Genomic DNA, 20,450 nt, shown 5'->3' on the forward strand with positions numbered 1-20,450 from the left:
GAGAGAAAGGTCTGGCAGCCAAGCCCTCCTGCTGGACTCATGCTCCTCCTGAGCGAGTGTTAGTGCCAACGGTGGGACAGGAGGGCATAGGGCAGGCTGTCCTTGCCGGGCCCGCTGCTCTCTAGCTGAGCTGAGGTGCTGCTCCCTCTGCTCCCAACCTCGGATCGGTGAAGATCGCTCAGCCTTTGACACCCCATGGACCAGCTTTCAAATCCCAATTCTGCCATATCCTTACTGTGGGGCATCCCTGGCCCTCTGTGTCCCCATCTGAAAAACGGCAAGTTTGGACTAGGGCCTTTCAAAGCCTCACCTAGCTCCCATGTTCTGGTTGTCCTTCTTTCTTTCTTTTTAATATATATATATTTTTTTAAATTTTTTTCAACGTTTTTTATTTATTTTTGGGACAGAGAAAGACAGAGCATGAACGGGGGAGGGGCAGAGAGAGAGGGAGACACAGAATCGGAAACAGGCTCCAGGCTCTGAGCCATCAGCCCAGAGCCCGACGCGGGGCTCGAACTCACGGACCGCGAGATCGTGACCTGGCTGAAGTCGGACGCTCAACCGACTGCGCCACCCAGGCGCCCCTTAATATATTTTTTTAATGTTTATTTATTTTGGAGAGAAAATGAGCACAAGTGGGGGAGAGGCAGACAGAGGGGGACAGAGGATCTGAAGCAGGCTCCACACGGGCAGCAGCGAGCCCAGTGTGGGTCTCGAACTCACACACCATGAGATCATGACCTGAGCCGAAGTCCAATGCTCAACTGACTGGGCCACCCAGGCACCCCTGATGTTCTGGTTTTCCGACAAAGTTATCTTGTGTCTCAGTCCCAGCTGTGCCCCAACTTGAGGTGGCACTTTGGACAAGTCACTGCCCGTCTTCAGAACCCAGTTTCCTCAAAGGCGGCCAACATTTGAGCCAAAAGAACTTCACTAGCTGTGAAAACTTCCTTGCCTTGGCTTATGCCATCACCGCTGAAATACCATTCACCCCCTTATCTACCTGGAGAACTATTCATCCTTCAAGACTGAGCCCAACTCGTTTGCTCCAGATCTTTCTTATTCCTGCAGGCAGAGCTAATCACGCCTTCCTCTGGGCTCCCTCCACTACCTACCGCCCGCGAACCCTCTAGAGCACCTGTGGGTGTTGGGTGTGCGTGCCTTCCCTTCTAGAATGAAAGAGTCCTTGAAGACAGGGGCTGGGGGCCCCTAATCCTTACATCCTCATGGCCCACACAGTGCCTGGTGCAGAGTAGATGCTCAATAAATGCTGAATAAATAAGAATGAATGAATGGCAGCCGTAGATGGTTGCCAAGACCCTTGGCGGATCCAACACTCTAGAATCCAGGGAAAGAAGCCAACCTCTTGCTGTCACCCAGTCTCACGTTCAGAAGACTACCCCCACCCCCACTCCCAGCAAGTGCCTGCCTGCCGCCCCAGCCACCCCCACAGTCTGCGGACCCAGGGAGAGCCTTGGACAGCGACCAGACGCTATTTAAAAAATGCTTTTATCCTCCGTGAAGCTGCCACTACAGGGAGCTGTCTGTGCAGACCTGCATCCCACGTGTGCCCGGCGACGAGTATTCATAGAAAAAAGGCCTTGCTTCTCCCATTTTCCAGGCCATCCCAGTGTGAGGACTAGGCAGGGACCTGCATTCTTCACACTTAGGCTCTGAATCCCCGGCGCAGACCCAAGCTAGCGGAGGATCTGAATTCCCTCCCTCTCTCGTCTCCTCCAGAAATCTCTCCTCCTCGTCCTCTAAGCCACACGTCTGCAAATTGCCCTCAACCCCCTCTTCCAGGAAGCTCTCCAACTGAAGAAAGCGGGTCTCAGTCCCTGACTGGCGGCGGGGGGTGGGGGGGCAGGGGTGACAGAGGGAGAGAAGTGGCCTGTGCTCTTTGAGACCCATCCATTCAACAGGTATTTTCTGACAAGTTACAAGAACACTTGGATTAAGCTGAACTTCTCAGGGCTCAGCTTGTTCACCTGTCACACAGGGGTAGGGGTAGGGTAGGGGTCCTACAAGCTCAAGTCCTTAGAAGGGGACAGCTCTGTGGTTTTGTCTGTCAGTCCCTCAAAGCAACATGTCAACTCCAATCTCCGCTGAAAAGCAGAACTTTGTGTCCCAATTCAACTGCTTCCGTCTGGTGTGGCCCTGGTGAAAGTCCCAACCTCCTCTGTGCCTCTGGAGGCAAAGGGAGTAGGTTTCTGATTTGGGTTCAGCTCTGGGGGCCTGACTTTCTAGGATTCTGCAAGGAAGCCGCCTCTTTCCTCCTCCTATCCAGGGAAGGGGCTGGAGCCTCCGAGAGGAGATGGGGAGGGGCCAGAGCCTCCCAGGGTGGGTAGGAGGGTGTAGGAGGGTATAGGAGGGAAGGATGTGTCCTAGCCCGGGTGTGAGAGACGAGTTAACAGCTCAATTGTTATTTCAATTACACGGATTATTTGAAAACAATATTATGAGTTTCATCACTGACAACCCCAGGAAATGGCTGCTATGGCAACCGGGGAAAAGAATGGTCCTGACCAGCCAATCAGAAGTTCCAGCCATGCCCCCAGTTTGTACAAACTCTCTCTCAATCTCTCTCTCTCTCTCTCTCCTCCAGGGGTGCCCCTCCCATTGTCTGCTTGGGGAGGAGTCTTGGGAAAAGGATGGAAAGAGAGGGGCAGGAAGGAGGACCACTCTGTAAACAGGAGAAGGTCAAAGGAGGAAACTGAGGCCAGGGAGAAGAGCAACTCCAGGAATTGGCTCTTTCTCCCAAGTTCCTCGAGGGCCAGGACCAGTGTCTGGAGTCCCCAGCCCAGTCCCCGCCCGGAGCAGACGCTCTGAATCAGGGCTAGTTCCGGGTAACAAGGGCTCCTCCCGGTTGAGGAGGGGGCTCCTGGACAGCCCTCCCCTCCTCGCTCAGCCAGACAGCGGGAGGGAATTCTCGCAGACCCCTTGACAAAGCATCTCTGTCCCCCTTCAGACAGCAGCAGGGCTCACCTTTCACCGACAGGAAGTGTAATCGGGGGCCACCGCTGGGCCAGAGAAAGGGCAGGTGAATTTCGTGGGGCTCGGATGTACAGCCAAGGGCCCTGGACCCCTTCCCCCTCCGCCCTCTCCAGAGCGTGTCTCTGCGTCTAGTGTCCCTGCGCCCGGCCTTCTCCCAAAGAGGCACTCGAGTGGTCTCCAGAAAAAGCCTTTTTCCTTCGAGAACACCCTGCGCTCTCCTTATTCAGAAAGAGCCCGGTTTGGCAGGCAGCTGGCTGGGCTCTAACTGCAAAAACTCAGCTCTGAAAGCCCAGTTCCTATCTCGCCTGAGCTCCCCCGCCGTCCACTCCTGTGTCCCTGCATGCTCATTGGTTGTACCAAACAAACCCTTTTATGGGCCTGACTAGCGGCAGGCACAGTTCCGAGTCCTGCACAAATACTAACTCACCGAAGCGGCACCATAACCCTGTGAAGCAGGTACAGTGGCCACCGGCCCCATTCTACAGATGGGGAAACTGAGGTGGTTAAGTCGTGCGAGGTCAGGCAGCCAGGGAGGGGCAGCAGAGGGACACAGATAGTCCGGCGAAAGAGTCCGCACTCTCGGCCGCTATCCTAATTCCTTCCGACGCAAGGTGCCCTCACAGCCAGAAGACTGGTAACATCCGACTTTCATTGCTTCGTCTTCTAGCAGGAACCCCCCAGATCTTGTCCTGAAGTTCATGCACCCTCATTTTGCATCTTCTCGGTAGGGGAATGGAGGGCAGGCAAGTGGGCGGTTGGGGATGTTGGTAAGTGGACGTTTGTGGCGAAACCCCGGCCCTCACGGCGCGAAGCTCTGACCCAGCTGTGAGGGGGTGAGGGGCACCTTCATTACTTTGGTTCCTCCTGCGAGCAGCGCGCCGTGTGCCCATTACTTCAGTCATTCCCAGTCCCAACCCCACAAGGGAGATCTCACTCTCCCCATTTTACAGATGGAGAAACCGAGGCTCAGAACATCAAAGAGACTTGCCCGAAGCCACCCAGCTAATATGTGTCAGAGGAGGACTGATGCCCAGATCTGTCTGCCTCGGTCTGCCTTTAGACAAGCTTCCTGTCCTCGAGGGACCGCCAAAGGGTCGGGACAGGTAACAAGGGCTCCCGAAGGGCTGAAAGGCGGCCCAAGTTCAGACCCAAGAGCAGGCAGAGTTCAGGCCACGTGAACAAAGGCCCGCAGGTGGGAACGGACCTCGGAGCCGTGGCTTAGCTGGAGCAGGTGTTGTCGGGGCTCTGCGGGTAACCATGTCAGACGATGGGATGGGGCCTCAAATGCCAAGCAGATGGTTTGGAGCGGATGGGTGAGGCCACAGGGAGCCATTGCTGGCTTAGGAGTCTCTTTGCCTCCCTCCCGAGGCGGCCTCCCTCTCGCGCAGCGGAGCAATTTCCCAGAGCATTTTCTCTAATTTGTGATTGTTTTCCTAACCCAGAAGCAGCGAGAGTCTCCAGATTCTCCCAGCCCACGAGCCAGCGGAGCTGAGCTGCCAAAGCTGCCGGTCTCCACCCCCAGTCCAGCCCACTTGGGGACCTCTGAGCCCCTCCGTCCCCCAACCCCCCCGGGGTACAGAGCTGGCTGTGGGGAGGCGCTGGTGGGCTCACCGGGTGCATGTGGAGCCCCTGGGGATGGCTTCAGAGCAGGTGTCTGAAGGAGAGAGGGCCTGGTTCCTGGAGGTGGATGGCACAGGGGGGCTGGCACAGGGCTCTGCGATGGGGGAGGGGGGCCCCTGAGGAAACTGGGCTCAGGGAGAAGAGGAGGGTCCAGAAAAGAGACAGAATTCTGTTAGGAACAGGGGCCAGCAGCTACGTGAAGTGGTGCGGTGCCCAGAGAGGGGCTTGGGTCTTCGGGGGTGGGGCGGTGCTCAGGGAGAGGACTGGGGGCTCCGGGAGGGGGTGGGGGATCCAGGAGGGGCTAGGGCTCTTGCAAAGGGGAGCATGAGCTCTGCTGGCAATGCTGGGGAGTGGGGGCGGCTCCCTGCCATGAGAGGAGAGAGCCTCCACAGGGAGATGGGGCTCAGAGAAGAGGGGGGGGGGACTCTGGAGGAGAGGATTCTGGACAGGGACTCAGTTGAGGGGCCTGGGACTTGTGAGGAGAATGGGGAGGATCTTCAGGGAACAGACACTTAGAAAAACATGGGTTCGGTGAGGGGACCAAGGGCTAAATCGAAGGGACAGAGGCTCCAGGAGGGGTCAGGGCTGTGTAAGAGGATCAGGGCTTCAACGGAAATGTTACTTTAGGAAGGGCAGGGGGCTGGGAGAGGACCATGGAGGAGCCCTCGAAGGAGGGTTGTTTTGAGAATGGAGTGCAGCTATTTCCTCCCAACCCATCACCTCGGTGCCTTATTTTGTCCTGGCTCAACGCAGCCACAGTTTGCTTCCTTGGCCCACAAAGGTCCCGTCCCCTGAAGACCCCTCATCTTGGTCCTCTGCTTCTCCACGCCCACTGGAACATTCCACCCAGCTGAGCCCTGAGTCCTTCTCCGCTAACTATTCCATAAATGCCCCAGTGGCCACCCATTCCCTTGAATTCACCCATGTGGATTTCGTATCCTGCTGCAGCCCAAACACATTCTCAGTAGGTACTTCAGACACCAGTAATGATCAGTAAGGTCATTCTCCCTCCAAGCTAACCTCAATCCCTTCAACTGCAAATGCGGCCAATTTCCTCTGTTCTGTCCTGGGAATAGAACGTGGCTGATCTGCAGGCCACCTTTTATCAGGGCATCTGTCATAGCTTCAGAGATGTAACGTCTCCTCTCAAATTTCTCTCTTCTAGGTAAATTAATCCTGGTCCCTCCATTGGTTTTTCTGATTACTATATTTAGTAATCACAATCACAATCATCTCCTAATGATTGTGGCAGGGCTTTAGCACAGCCTGGCACACTGAAGGCTCACAAGAAGTGTATCTTGGATGGATGAATGCATTGGCGGATTGATGGATGAATGATAGCAGGGAGATGGGTAGTGAAGAGATGAAAAGACAGGTGTTGGTAATGGTGGTGGATGACAGGTAGATAGATGGAGGGTGGATGACCTGTGGGCAGATGAATGTTTAAATGGAGATGGGTGGGCAGGAGGAGGATGGATGGATGGATGGATGGATAGATGGATGGGTGGATGGATGGATGGATGGATGGACAGTTGAGTGGGTGGATGGATGGATGTATGGATGAATGAATGAATGAATGGATGGATGGACAGGTGAGTGGATGGATGGATGGATGGATGGATGGATGGATGAATGGATAAATGAATGGATGGATGGATGGACAGGTGAGTGGATGGATGGATGGATGGATGAATGGATGAATGAATGGATGGATGGATGGACAGGTGAGTGGATGGATGGATGGATGGATGGATAAATGGAAGGGAGAATGGCTTAGACAGGATGCTGGACGGATGAATAATCTCAGTTGGCACCTCAACTTTCCCCCAAATCTCCCAAGTATAGAATCCTCAATTTGATTAATGGCACCCCAGTTCTCTCAGATACCCAGGCCTGAGACCTGTCCATATATCACTTCTCCTTCATCTCCCACAACCAAGCAGCTCTGAGACCTGATGATCTTATTTCCTTGATGACTTTTCCTTTTGGCCCCAGTCCTTCATGACCTCACTCAAGCCCCCAGCTCATCTCCAGGATGACTTCAGCTATCTTTCTCTTTCCTTAAAGCTGACCCTGAAACAATGCCATTGACTTGACATGGCGTTCCTACCTCTTAACTCCAGTCAACAACCTTCAATGGCTCCTACTGCCTGGAGCTCCATGCTTCCTAATCCAGCCGAACCTCCCATTCATAGCCTCTCTCATTCCTCTCCCTTATGGACCCTCTACTATGCAGCCTGGCTGTGGCCCCAACATTCATCAAGCTTCCCCTCCTTTGCTCATGCTGTTCCTGCCACTTGGACTGCCCTCCCTGCCACCTCCACCTGTGACAATATCATCCTAGGCTTCAAAACACAGCTCAAGTGCTGCCTTCCCAATGAAACCCTCCCTAATCCCTTCAACTGGATGTAATCAAATAAGCCACTTCATCAAGACACATTTATTGAGCACCTACTATGTGCTCAACTGGCTGAAGGGCCCTAATGATGGCAGGGGGAGAATACAGGATGAGAAAGATACAATCTTTGCCCTCAAAGGCAGAGCCTACTTTTGAGCACACGCATGTGCACACAAGCACATACAGAATTCAATGGGGGAAAATAAAGGCAGAATCACGTAACATTAATAGTTAATGCATATACAGCACTCACTGCAGCGGTACTGTTCTTTTTTTTTTTAATGCAATCTTTTTTGAATGTTTATTTATTTATTTATTTATTTTTAATTTTTTTTTTCAACGTTTTTTATTTATTTTTGGGACAGAGAGAGACAGAGCATGAACGGGGGAGGGGCAGAGAGAGAGGGAGACACAGAATCGGAAACAGGCTCCAGGCTCCGAGCCATCAGCCCAGAGCCCGACGCGGGGCTCGAACTCACGGACCGCGAGATCGTGACCTGGCTGAAGTCGGACGCTTAACCGACTGTGCCACCCAGGCGCCCCTGTTTGTTTTTTTTTTTTGAGAGAGAGAGAGACAGTGTGAGTGGGGAAGGGGCAGAGGGAGACACAGAACCTGAAGGAGGCTCCAGGCTTGGAGCTGCCTGCACAGAGCCCAACGTGGGGAATCGAACTCACAAACCGTGAAATCATGACCTGAGCTGATGTCGGACAATTCACCAACTGCGCCACCCAGATGCTCCGGGCCAGGTGCTGTTCTAAGGGCTTTACTTTCAGTAACTCATTCAGTCCTCTCAATGAACCTGCAAGGTAGGTACAGATGAGGAAACTGAGGCCGAAGGTGGGGCAATTTCTCTAAGGTCAGCCAGCTAGTCAGAAGCAGACCAGGGATGGAACCTACCAGTCCTGCTCCTGGATCTGTGTCCTCAACAGCGCACAGCCGTGTGGTGGAAACAGGGCCGTGGCTGGAGCGAGAAATCCGTGACAGGGTGTATTCTGACCTCCCAGGCCTCCTGCCCTGCTGGAAGCCCCTCCTTTGCTGACCTAGTCCTCGGCCCTGCCAGCCCAGGTGAGAGGCTCCCTTGGGAAATGAAAACGGACGCAACGAAGGACCAAGGACCCAGTCTGCCACCGTGACACTGTAGGACCCTGGGCAAGTCCCCTTTTCCCCTGGGCCTCAGTTCTCCGTCTATTGGATGGGGTTGGGCCCATCCACCCCTAAAGGCCCTTTCAGCTCTAAAACGTGTAATCCTAAACACGGCTGCTTGGCTGATAGAAGACAGAAGCCCCGGGAGCCTCTTGGCTTCAGGGCCTGGCTGCATCTCCTAGGAGATCCCCGTTGTCCCTGAATACATCGCCTCAGCCCCGGTTCCTCGGGCCTCATGGGAGGCTGCAGTCCTATGTGTGGTCACCTGAATCTGTCCGGCTCGTCACTGCCCATCATCCTGTCTGCCCACTGACCTGGATCTATCTGCCTTGGCTACCCATCCATCAGCCTGCCTGGGCCCATCCACCTTGTGTTCCCCGCCTGCCTGGTGTCTGTCACTCTGTCCATCACACACACACACAGTCCACCTCCCCACCCGCCGGTCCCCTACTCTGCAAGCAGCGCAGTGACAATGAGAGATAGGGTGGGGCTTCTCCTTTTTCGCTCACAGAGAAGTCCGGTCTTAACATCAGAACCCACTTTCCAGGAGCCAAAGCAGTTCTGTCTGCCATCCAGCATCCTCTCCTTTCCCCGGGGACCCCCAACCCCCTCCTTGCTGGGCCCAAGGGCTTCTACTTGAAGAAACTGGTCAGGGTCACATGGCTTCTGCCAAAAATGTCCAAGTGGTCCCCAAGGAAATCACAGGACAAGAACGTGAAGATGTGTGTACAAGGATGTTTGTCGCGGAATTGTTTGTAATCGTCAAGTGTTGGAAACAACCCAAATGTCCAACAGTGGGGGCTGGTTAAATGAATTATGGGCCAGCCACACAATGGAGAACCATGCAGCTCTTAAAAAATGATGATGTAGATGTATATTTATCGAAATGGCAAGACGTTCACAATATATTATAGAGTGAAAAAAGCAGGTTACAAAGGCATATGTATAAAGCAAGATGCCATTTTTATTTTTTAAAAATCTATATATGTCAAGAAGGATATGCACTGAAATGTTAGCCAAGTGGTGGTGGGATTATGGCTAATTAAAAATGCTTGCATATATAAAAAGACACACACACACACACACACACACAGACACACACACACATGCATATGTAGTCACTCTGTATTGAAAACCACCAGCCCCACAGTTGTCTATATCACCTTTGTCATAGCCTTTGTCTGTATCACCTCTCATGCTCTTTCCTACAGTCTTGTCGGGTAGGTTTATTAAAGCCATTTTACAGAGGAAGAAACGGAGGCTCACTCAGCGAGTAAATGGCAGCGTCAGGCCATAAACTTGGCTTTCTCTGACTCCAGAGCCCATGCGCTACCTACTCAGCAGGTAGTTGTGTTTTCTCGTTTTGTTTACCTGTAACTTGCCTGTTTAAAAAAAGATAACATCTATTTACTTGGGTGGTAAAGAAAAGACTACATACAGCGGGATGTCCTCAACCTCTGGGGTCTCTGGCAGCTTTTCGGCGGGCTTTCTCCCTCGACCCTCGACCTGTTTGTTCCTCCCTCCTCCACAACTGCCTGTATATGAGGCAGGTGCAGCCTGCTGGGGAGGGAGCGGGCAGCCGTGGGTAGGACTGGGCTTAGGTATTGCAACGCTGTGTGGCCTGAGGCCCCCTCCCCGAGGCCACATTGAACTCCGTGAGGGCAGGGAGGGCTTGTCTTGAGCCATATGCTGCGCTGGATGCCAGGGAGACCAAAATGGAAAAGCCCAATGCCCACCTTCAGGATCTTTTCATCCAGGGCCAGGTTTCTCAGCCTCCACTCTATCAGCATTTGGGCTGCATAATTCTTTGTTTGCGGGGGGGGGGGGGGCTGTCCTGTGCGAAATATCTCTAGACATTGCCAAACATCCCCGCAAGGCAAAATTACCCCTGGTTGAGAACCACAGATCTAGTGGATAATACAAAGAAGGCAAAGAAAATCTGAACTGGTTGCTATTGGGCTCAGTATGAGTGGGAGTCTCTTGTGCCCGGATGGGTCAGAGGAGGCTTCCTGCGATGCACCTGCACCTTGAAATGCGAGGGTCCCTTCTTTTCATTCTACAGACTTATCCTGGGTGATCTCATCCATTCTGTGGGTCCAAAGATCTACTTCTGGCCTAGATCTACTTCTGGATGGGCTCAATCTTTTCTGCACAAGTGCCTACTGGGCGTCCCCACTGAATATCCCACCAGCATGGCCTCCACCTCTCCTCGAGAGCCCCTTCTCCCAGGACCCCACACAGCCTCCCCAATCAGAAACAGGGGCTCCCCTGCTCCCCCACATCCTGGAAGCTTCCCAGCCCTGTCCAATTCTACCCTGCCGGCCCCCAGCCTCCAGCAGTGCTGGACCCCGTCTTCCCCACAAACTGTTCTCCACCCAGCAGCAGGGTCAGCCTTCCGAAGGCACACCCCCCACCATGCCACTCCCCTGCTGAAAACCCTTCAGCGCCCCCATGGCTCCCAGGTGAAGTCCAGTCTCTCCTTGTGGCTTCTGAGACCCACAGGACCTGACTACTGTCCGCCTGGCTGGCCTCATTTCCTGTAGCTCCCACACCCGCACCCCAAATTCTATATGTTCCTCTTCAGGCAACTAAACTTGCCATTCTCCCCCAATCCCCCCTCACCTCCGGGCCTTGGTACCCCTCGCGTCTTGGCCTGGAGCTTGCTTTGCCTGCCCCCATCCTCTGTCCCCTCCTTCATCCCCTGGATAGTTGCAAACCAACCTGCAGGTCTCTGCTTAACCACTTCTTCCTGGAAGCATCGGCCGCCCTGCCCCCTGCACACAATTGGCCCTTATCATGGCTTGTGAGAATTGCTTAATCGTCAGTCTCCTTTCTGGGACCACCAGACCCCCATTAGCTGGGATCCTGTCTATTTGCTCACGGGCGTACCTCGAGCATGTAGTACAATGCTTAGCACACAGTAAACACCTAATATGTATGTGTAAATATATACTTTTAACTGGATAATGCATGGATGGACAGTCAGACGGCAAGACGGGTAGGAGGATGAAGAGGTCCTGTTTGAGTTGGGTTTTTAGCGCTTTGAAAGATCTTCACGGGGAAGGGCGTTCAGGTAGAAGGGCAGGTGTGGCTGAATGCGGGAGTGTCGGGTTGGAGGCACAGTAGGAGATAAAGGAGGGTGCAGACAGATTACAAGGACCTTGAATGTCACGGTGCAGAGTCTGGACTTAATTCAGTAGGCGATGGGGAGCCATGGAAGGGTTTTAATCAAACAAGTGACACGAACCCACCTGCGTTAGAGAAAGATCGCTCTGGCTGCAGCCGGAATTGCCGATCAGAGGCTGGGAGGCCAGGGAGGAGGCTGCCACAAGAGTTCAGGCAGAGCCAGTGAGGTCTGGGTCAGAGCAGGGATCGCGGGATGCACGGAAGGGGAGAAAGGGCAGAGACCAGAGTGCAGTGAAGCTACGGGCACGTAGCGCATGTTCTGATGCCCCGGCCGCACGCAGGGACCGTGCAGTCCCTTGAAGGATCCTGAGGTCAGAGGCAGATCCTGGCGATTCTGACAGAATTCCACTCTCCTCCAGGGGTGACAACGCCTGCAGGGGCGCAGGCAGGCAAAGTTACGCACCGAGGAACAACCGTTCGGCCCCGAGGGCACCAAGACCACAAGTGGGGGGACCTAGTAACAATACTGCCTCGTTTATGGAGGATCCGGTGTGCCAGGCGCTGCCCGAGGTCCGTACACACGCATATTTCCTCTTCGTAACAACCCACGAGGCAGGCATGACTGTTTTTCTCCATCTCACAGGGAAGGAAACAGGCTCCGAGAGGCAAAGTAATTTGCCCAAAGTCGCACAGCCAGAAAGTCACAAATCCAGGCTAGTCTGCCTCCCGTGGCCATGCTCTTAACCAGTTACTTTATCTTGCACAATGGAGGGAGCTGGTAGCCAGTGGATGACTGGAGGCTGGTGGGTCTGATGAGGAAGCAAGAAGTTCCCAGCCTACTTGCAACGCGATAGTACGAAGCGACCTGCTGATGAGGCATGTGTTCAGACCCGGACTCACATATTCAGAAAGGTGCGTCCCCATAGTGAGAGGACTGGGCTAAGGAGCGAGTTGCGCTTAACCTCCCGTTGGGCCGCCTTAGTGAGAATTAAAGAAAGGCATCTTCCTCTGGGGGCATGTAGCCTTACAGGCCCATGGCTGGTTAGGCTAGGAAGGCTTTCTTGCAAATTAGGGAAAGATGTCCCTTTCTCCAGGAGGACACAGTCTGCCTTTAAGGCACCTGATTTGTTGAGTGGAGCTTACAATGGATTTCCACCCCTATTCTCCACCTGCATTGAGTGCCCTGGGACAGTCAACAACCTGCCCAACCGTACACGACAGCTACGCCTCCAACCACTCTGTCCTGTATCCATGTTCCAGCAGCCACTCTGTATCATCCTCAATGAGAAACACTCCCTCCGGCAGATACATAGAGCTTGTCAGTCCTTGCCTCCTCCGTGGGAGAAAAGACAAAGTCTGATTATACCCACTGCCCTGATGAAAAAGTTGAGGTCAGAGACTGTCCTGATGGTGAAAAAAACCAACCAACCAACCAACCAACCCACAACACAAGGCTTTCTTTACAGAGGCTTGTATCAAAACACAAGATTCCAGGAAGCAAAGCCTCTGCTCAAGAGCTCCATCTTAAGGGCACTCTGAGGTGTCCAGGGAGGTAGAGGATATGCCCACCCTCACTGGGAACATGAGGCTTCTCTTCCTGAGCCTGGCCTGAGGCCTGGGTCTTCTCTCAGCCTGGCAGGAGTACATTCTGTCTTGTCCCTGATCCCTAGCGCCCTCTTTGGGTCAACTCTGGGGCAGGATGGGGAAGCCCCCAGTCCAAGCCACCTCCTTAGGGTCTCCTCTTTCCCAAGAACCACCTGCCTCTATCCTCAGCTCCCACCCCTTCCCAGGCCCCGCTGAGAGCCGGCTGCGGCCCGAGTTATATAAACAGAAATCATTCTCTCTCTCTCTCTTTGAATACCTGAGGCTGCATTTCCGAATGGAGCTTCCTAATGGAAGAAAAAAGAGGGGACAAAAAAAAAGAACAGAGAGAGGGCAGGAAATTTAATTGGCTGACTCCTATCACCCATGTGGTAGTTTGGTTGCTCCAAACTTTGCTAACCGGGTGAGACAGGCCCTCCTGGGGTCTCTGCCGCCCCCCCCCCCCCCAGAGCTTTGCGATTCAGTGCTTCTGCAGAGGCCTCTGGAAAAGCAGAGAAATGACAAGGGGATCGGAAGTCCTGCCTCTAGGCACATTATTCCAGACCACCAGAACCCACCTGAAATCACACACTTTCTATCCAAGGGCTGTGACTTGCCTGGGGCCACAGGGCTCCTTTAGGGAGGGAGCTATGCCCTCCTCCCGTGTCTGCTGTTAAGCTTCTCCCCCAAAGGCGTTTATTTCAACAGCTTTCCCTGGTCACTGGGGGTCTAACTTTAACATCTCTTACATTTAAGCGAGTATCTTCTTGTTCTGCTTGCAATTCAAAGGCAAGAAACTGCTCCATTCACCGCCCCCCTTCCAAAGACCTGCCCCAAATATAAGGTAAGCTGGTGAGGCCTGGAAGTCAGGATTCCTGGGTCCCCATTCTGGCTCTGGATGGAGCTTGCGGTATGACCCAGGCCTCTGTCTGCAACACTTTGAAATGGGAAAGAGGGGGGCCCAGGTGGCTGCTAAAGTGCTCACAGTCAGGAATAGAGGAAGGTGGGGGTTTCTCATCTCCAGGAGTCAGCTGAGAGGGCCCCCGAGGAGGGGCAGCTGCCCCTTGGCTGAGAGAGACCTGGCTGGCTTTGCAAAGTACCTTCCCCAGAGGCACTGGCAGGGATGGTCTCAGAAGGGCACACAGACATGCTCAGGAAGCAGCGTTTAAATGTTGACAATGGCCTTCCCTTACAGAAGGAATGGAAGAGGGGCATCCCAGACACCGGGGAAGGGGGAAGGGTAGGGGTGGAGCGGAGAGGTAGCTGGGGCAGGCGGGGGGGGGGGGTACCTAAGAGGTGACCACCACAGAGAAAAACTGGGGCATGCAGGTTGGAAGACGGGCCGAAGAGATGGTCACAGATGAGCAAAGACCAAGGATGTCATTATAGGTGTAGAGGCCAAGTTCCAAAAAGGGCTATAGAATAGGGGTAATTAGGGGGACAGAGTGGGCACTGATGGACAAGTATAGGGGGTACTAATGAGGAACAGAGGGGCACGACGGTTAGGGAGGAGTCTATGGGTTCCAAGGTCATGGCCATGCTGATATCAGGAAGTGGCACTGAACACAGAGGGAGAGGATGAGATCCAGAGCCCCGCAGGAGGGGCCAACAGAGGGCTGGCAGCAGGCAAAGTCCTCAAATGAGCCTCTGCCTGTGCTGTGCACCTTGGCCGGCCCCAGGGACCCAAAGAGAGCTGGCATCAGACCCAAGGAAAACGGAGTTGGCATGCGCAACCTCTGGCCAGGCCTGGAGGGGTGGGAGGGAAGACTGCAAAGGAAGAACCCTCCCCAGAAGCACGAGCGTTGGAAGCCTTGGCAGGCTTCAAACTGCGGCTTCTCTGCCCGCCACCAGGGGGTGCCCCTGCAGCTCGGGGAGACCTCGGGGGACACCGGGTTAGCTCCTCCCGCCGAAGCCGGGCCTAGAGGTCTCCAGCCGCGCCCCGGCTGGGGCAGGGGCCCGAGAGTGCCAGAGAAGAGGAAGAGGGGAGGTCAAGTCTCGAGGCACTAGAGAGACGGGTCCGGGCCGTGCCCACCGCGGGCCGCCGGGCACCCAGCGCACCCACACAATCCACAACTCCCCCTGCAGCGCCCCGGCCCCCGAGGGTCAGTCCCAGTGGCGCTCCCTTTGGACGTGAGGCCGTCGGGCCCTATCTTTCTCCCACGGAGGGGGCAGTGCTCCCAGAGCCGGGTCCTAGGGAAGAGGGCAGCGCTGTCCCTCGCTCACGGCGGGTCCGCGGGCCGGTCCGACGGCCCGAGGGCAGCGGGGTCGCGCTGCTGCGGCCCGCGGGGGTCCCCTTGGGCCGGCTGCCCCCTCCCCACGAGGTGGCCGCAGCCGTGCGTGTCGCCGCGCCTCGAGTCCGCCTCTGGGCGTCCCCGGACGCGGCACGACCTCGCGCGCGCACACACACACACACACACACACACACACACGCACACACACACACACACCGCGCGCTCACGCTCATGCCGTGCGGTATTTCCCGGCCTCGAACCCCGCCTCTGGGAGGGGCCCGGCAGCCGAGCCCCCGCGGCAGGGGGTGGGGGCGCGGGGAACGCCTGGGTCCCGCCCCCCCCCCCCACCCCGGGTACAGACCCCGCGCCCCCTCCGCAGCCCCTCTCGGCGCGTCCGCTCGGCCCCCGGCGCTGCCAGCCCGAGGCCCGCGGGGGTCCCCGCGGCTCCCGGCGCGCGGCGGGAGGGGCGCGGGGCGGAGTGGGGGGAGACGGGGGGCCGCGGGCCTCGGGCCGAGAGGCGGCTCGGCTCCGCGCCGGGGAAAGTTTGGACGTGGGAAACTCCCTCCCGCCCGCCCCGCCGAGAGGAGGGGGCGCGCGGGGGCCGGGCGCGGGCACCCGGGCTCCCCCTGCGGCGGAGGCTCGCCCCCCGCGCCGCCCGCCCGGCCGCTCTCCCGCCGGCCGGGGGGTGCTCCCTCCCGGCCGGGCGGCCTCCCCTCGGCGGCGATCCGGCCGCCCCTCCCGCGGCACCCCGCGCCCTTACCTCGGGGAGCGGCCCGGGGCTGCCCCCGGTCCTGCCGCCTCGGGACGCTGCGTGGGGCGGGCGAGCCGGCGCGGGCGGGCGAGTCCGGAGCCCGGCGGCCGCCCGGAGGAGCCGGAGGGAGAGCGGGCGCGAGAGGGGGAGCCGCGGCGGCGTGTGCGTGTGTGTGTGTGTGTGTGTGTGTGTGAGCGAGAGAGCGAGGGAGCGAGGGAGTGAGCGAGCGGGAGCGAGGGAGTGTGCGTGTCTGACTAGGGGGGAAGTGTGCAAGGGACGGATCCCTTCCTTCCTCCCGCAGCCTCTGGTGGAGACTCGGAGAATGCAGCGCCCGCCGGGCAGGAGCGCCGCGCCGCAGGCGGCCGCCGGGCCCGGACCCCGCAGCCCGGGAGCCCCGGCCCCCGCCCCCAACCCCCCACCTGCCCCCCCACCCGCCCCCGTCGCGCCCCTCCCCCGCCGGGAGGGGCCGGCCTCTCCAGCGCCGGGGCGGCCCAGACCCAGGAAACCCCCGGGGGGCGGCGCCCCTCCTTCCTTCGATCCGCGCGAAGGGAGCGCCCCCAGGAGGGGGACGGTCTCCCTCCCCGCCTGGCGGCTCCAGGGAGGCCCCGGTTTGAGACCCGACCCTTCGCCATCACCGGACTTTCCTGCGCCTAGGGTTCCCCACTTCCCTCCCACTCCCTGGGAGCCCGGCTTCAGAGCAGAGGGGGCGCAGGCGAGTGTGGGGCCTGGAGGCTTCTCCAGGGGCCGCCCGGGCTGGCCGCCCAGAAGGGCCCCTGCACCGAGCTGCCGGTTTCAGATGCAACCACGGCGCTTTGAGGTGGACAGGGGCCGGGGCCCAGTCCCCGGGGAGGTGCTAGGTCACCTGTCCCAGGAAGTGCACTGAGGCTTTTCCTCTCGGGGTGGGTGGGGGCATGCCGGACATCCCCGCAACCAACAAAGTAAGCAGGCAAGACGGCCCGGTCCTAAGTTTGGCGCCCCCTTGGCCCCCAGAGTCCCCGCATCACCACCCCCACCTTCCCCGCTGCCCGGGAACACCAAGCAGGCCGGATTTTCCATTCTCCTGAAACTCAGTCCTCCGCGGCCTGAGGTCGTTCCTGCCCCGCCCAGCTTCTTTCTCCCGGCTGCAAGGGCTCCCCCTTCGGTCCCATCATTGAAGAGACCCCCACCCCCACCCCACCCCACCCCTTAGTTCTCAGTTTGAACTTGTTTCAGTAGGAGGTAGGCTAGGACCGGGGACTTCCGCAGACCCACCTTGTGTCTTGGGTTGGGGGACCCCTAAGGGCCGTTGGATAGGTGGGTGAAGGGTAAGGGGGGGGACATGACCACCATCTACCTCTGTCCTGCCACGTGGTCACTGACCAGACACATAAGATGTCTCATCAGCTGCTGAAGTTCCAGGCAAAGAGGAAGCAGGACCGGCCAGCCCCCACCCCCACCCCCCGTGGGTCCCAGCACCCCAGGCTCCACCTCACTCCCATCCTCCTCCCATCCCCACTCTCTTCCCTAATTTTCATCTCCCTCTCCTCGCCTCTTCCCTGGTGACTGGAATCTCCTCTCCCTCTGGCTACCCCTCCCTCTAAACTCCATCACACTTTTATTTATTTTGAGATTTATTCTCCTTCGTGCCAGCCTGTTCCCTCCCCTAAGTCCTTCTCTCCGTTTATTCCCCTTCATTGATCTCTCCCAGCCCTGCTTTGTGTGGCTCTCCTTCTCTCGGTCTCTCTCCCCTCTATTCGTAGCCTCCACTCTTTCATGCTTTCAGAGACCGGAGGCCGGCCCCTTCCAGATGCATTTCCTCACTTTTTACCATTTGCTCCTCTCTCCCTCCCTCCCCCTCTGGCCCCTGCCTGGGGTGCGTGTGCGCTCGTCCAGGGTGTCAGACCTACTGAACCGTCAGCAGGTTGTTCTGGGCTGGGACACTGTTGCTTTCACATCTGCAAACACACAGTAGGTGCTCAATAAATACTCACACACGTTTCCTTTGATCTCTCTTTCTTGTCTTCTCCCCAACTCGTGACTAGATCTCTCGCCGCTTTTCCTCTCTCGGAGGCTCCTTCTTCTCAGACTCACTTCCACTGCCAACCTGAGTGCCCACACCACACCGTGCCGGGCACCACGTGAGGCTCTGGGCACACATCGGGGTCAGCGTCAGCGATGACTGAACCCTTGCTGTGGGCCACGATTTTGCCGTTAGGTCCTCGCAGCGGATTCCAGTGCGAGCCCTCCTTTACGCGTGAGGAAACTGAGGCACGGGGTGTGGAGATGTTAAGGTCACACAGCTGGCACGTAGTGCGATCAGGCTGGGGCATGGCCTTTAGGCCCGACCTTGCACTCTGGGCTGGGAGAAGGTAAGCAGGGGCCCCTCCCGCGGTGTGACAGGTGCAACAAGAGCCTGTGGAGGGTGACAGAGGCCGCACTGTGCCACACGGCAAGTCACGTCGTCAGCATCGCCTCCTCAGGTAAACTGAGTGCACTCGCCGTGCGTCCAGCCTGCGCTGAAGTGTTCCACGCTGACTATTGCATTTGATTCTCACAGCAACCAACGTCTACATTAAAAGTGGGGGAAATTAAGGCACGGAGAAGCTCGAAAAGTTGCCCAAGGTCGCACAAGTAGTCTGTGGCCGAGGCCGGGTTCAAACTGAGGCAGGCTGGGGCCCGAGGCCTGCAATGAACTGGCACTATTAACGTTTGGGGTCAGGAGAATTCTTCGTGGTGGGGGCTGTCCTGTGCATGGTCCGGAGTTTCGTGGCGTCGCTGGGCTCTACCCACTAGACGCCAGTGGTGTGCCCCTCCCCCTCGTGACAACCCAAACTGTGTCCGGACATTGTCAAATGTGCCCTGGGGGCAAAATCCCTCCTACTTGAGGGCCACTGCTCTAGTCTGATCACCTTAATAACAGGGCCAGCTCCAGGGCACTTGGAGAATCGGAACAGGTGGGAGGGGGGTGCGGTTGGATGCAGGGGTGGGGCGAGGCTGCTGTCAGCCTTGTCTACGCTTGCTCACGGGCCTCACTTCTCTGTCCTCACCTCAGCCTGCGTCTGTCTTCTTGTTCATCTATGTCTGCCTGCTGTCTTCTTACGCGCTGACCACCGTCTCCCCCCTTCTCAGCACCCTCCACCTCGGTCTCTGTCCCCTTCCTCCAACAGCCTTCTTTTCTGGGTCTTTCTGACTCTTTCTGTCTCCTTATTTGTCTTTTTCTACCTGTCCCTCTATTCTCTCTGGCTGTTTTTCCTTTCTCTGTCTCTCTCTCTCTCTCTCTCTCTCTCTCTCTCTCTCTCTTTCTCTCTCTCCCCCCTACCCCCTCACCCCCGCCTTGGCTCTCTGTGTGTCTTTCTCCATCCCTTTCCTTTGCTTTCTGATCACCTCGGCCCTTCAGCCTCTGTCTCCCCTTTGCTGGGCCTACTGTGGCTCTCTCCCTCCCCATCCTCCCTCTCCCTCCCCTCTGCTCTCCCATTCAGCCCCTTCTCTTTCCTTCCTTCTCTCTCTCACTCCTAAACCCTCCCCCTCCTTTCCTTCTTCCTTCCCTCCCTTCTTCCCTTCCCATCTCCCTTCTTCCTTCGTCCCCCGCCCTCCCTCCCTCCCTCCTCCTCCTCCCCCTCCCTCCTCCTCCCCTCCTCCCCTTTGTCTGTGGGAGCTGGAAGTTAAAAGCTTTTCCGAACTTGCTCTCCAGTCGCTGTTCCCGGCGCCTTTCATCTCGCCAGCACATTTGTAAAACTGCGCAGACTGAAGGGCCGTGACATGAACAACCAAAGAAATGTCAGCGCGGGGACTGGGACCGCCTGCCCGCCGGGGACGGTGTGGGTGGGGGGGGCGTGCAGTCAGGGCGCACCCCAGCTCTGCCCGGGAAGGGACGGGGACCGGGATGGGATTGGAGGGCCCCCTGCCACCCCTCCGAGCCCCCCCCCCTTGCATTCCGCGCGTCTGCGGAGCCCGGCAGAGGGGGGCGGCACACCCTGTGGAGGGGGGGGGGGAGCCCTGCGGGGCAACCACAGGCGCCCGTCGCCACCGCCACCGCCGCGCTTATACACCTCGCCGCGTTCACCGCGCAGCCAGGTTGTCTGGGTTCAAATCCCGTCACCCCACTCACCAGCGGGGTCGCCCTGGGCAAGTGAGTTCGCCTCTCCACCTCTCAGCATCCTCCTCGCCGCTCCGGCAAAGGGCTGGGTGAAGCCTGCACGAGCAGATCCGTGTCAGACACTTAGAGCAAGTGTTTGCTGTAATTAATAACAGCTAGCGGGATTATTAGCGCCCTGCTCCAGATGGGGAGACCCAGGGTTAGAGGGAGAAGTGACTAGCCAGAGGACTCAGAAGAAGCGTGGGGCCCTCTCCCCCTTTCTCCTCAAGGGAGTGGGCCCCCGAGGCTGGAACACAGCTCCCAGAGTTAAGGACTCAGTCTGTTTTGTTGACTGCTGTATCCTGTGGATACAGCACATAGTAGATGTTCAATAAATACTTGTTGCATGAATAATGGAGGGAAGGAAGGAAGGGATGACTGGAAAGGTGCTGAAGCCAGAAAATTGAAAGGCTGCTCTGTGTGCAGGGGCGCGGTGGGTTGAGGTGGAAGGAGGGGCCCAGAGCCGAGGGCTTGTCCATCTGGGACCCAAG

The 20,450-nt window shown here is 57.2% G+C and overlaps 1 protein-coding gene across 1 annotated transcript in view; it reads right to left on the bottom strand.

Annotated features, from left to right (window-relative positions):
* CDH22 (cadherin 22) overlaps positions 1 to 16,230 on the bottom strand; it is a 124,484-nt gene extending 108,254 nt beyond the window's left edge. The window contains exon 1 of the mRNA XM_058685827.1: positions 15,855 to 16,230. The gene's annotated coding sequence lies outside the window, so the exon portion shown is untranslated. The remainder of the gene's footprint in view (positions 1 to 15,854) is intronic.
* Positions 16,231 to 20,450: the final 4,220 nt, after the last annotated feature.

This window comes from Neofelis nebulosa, chromosome 9 (assembly GCF_028018385.1).
Source record: "Neofelis nebulosa isolate mNeoNeb1 chromosome 9, mNeoNeb1.pri, whole genome shotgun sequence".
Lineage (NCBI taxonomy): Eukaryota > Metazoa > Chordata > Mammalia > Carnivora > Felidae > Neofelis > Neofelis nebulosa.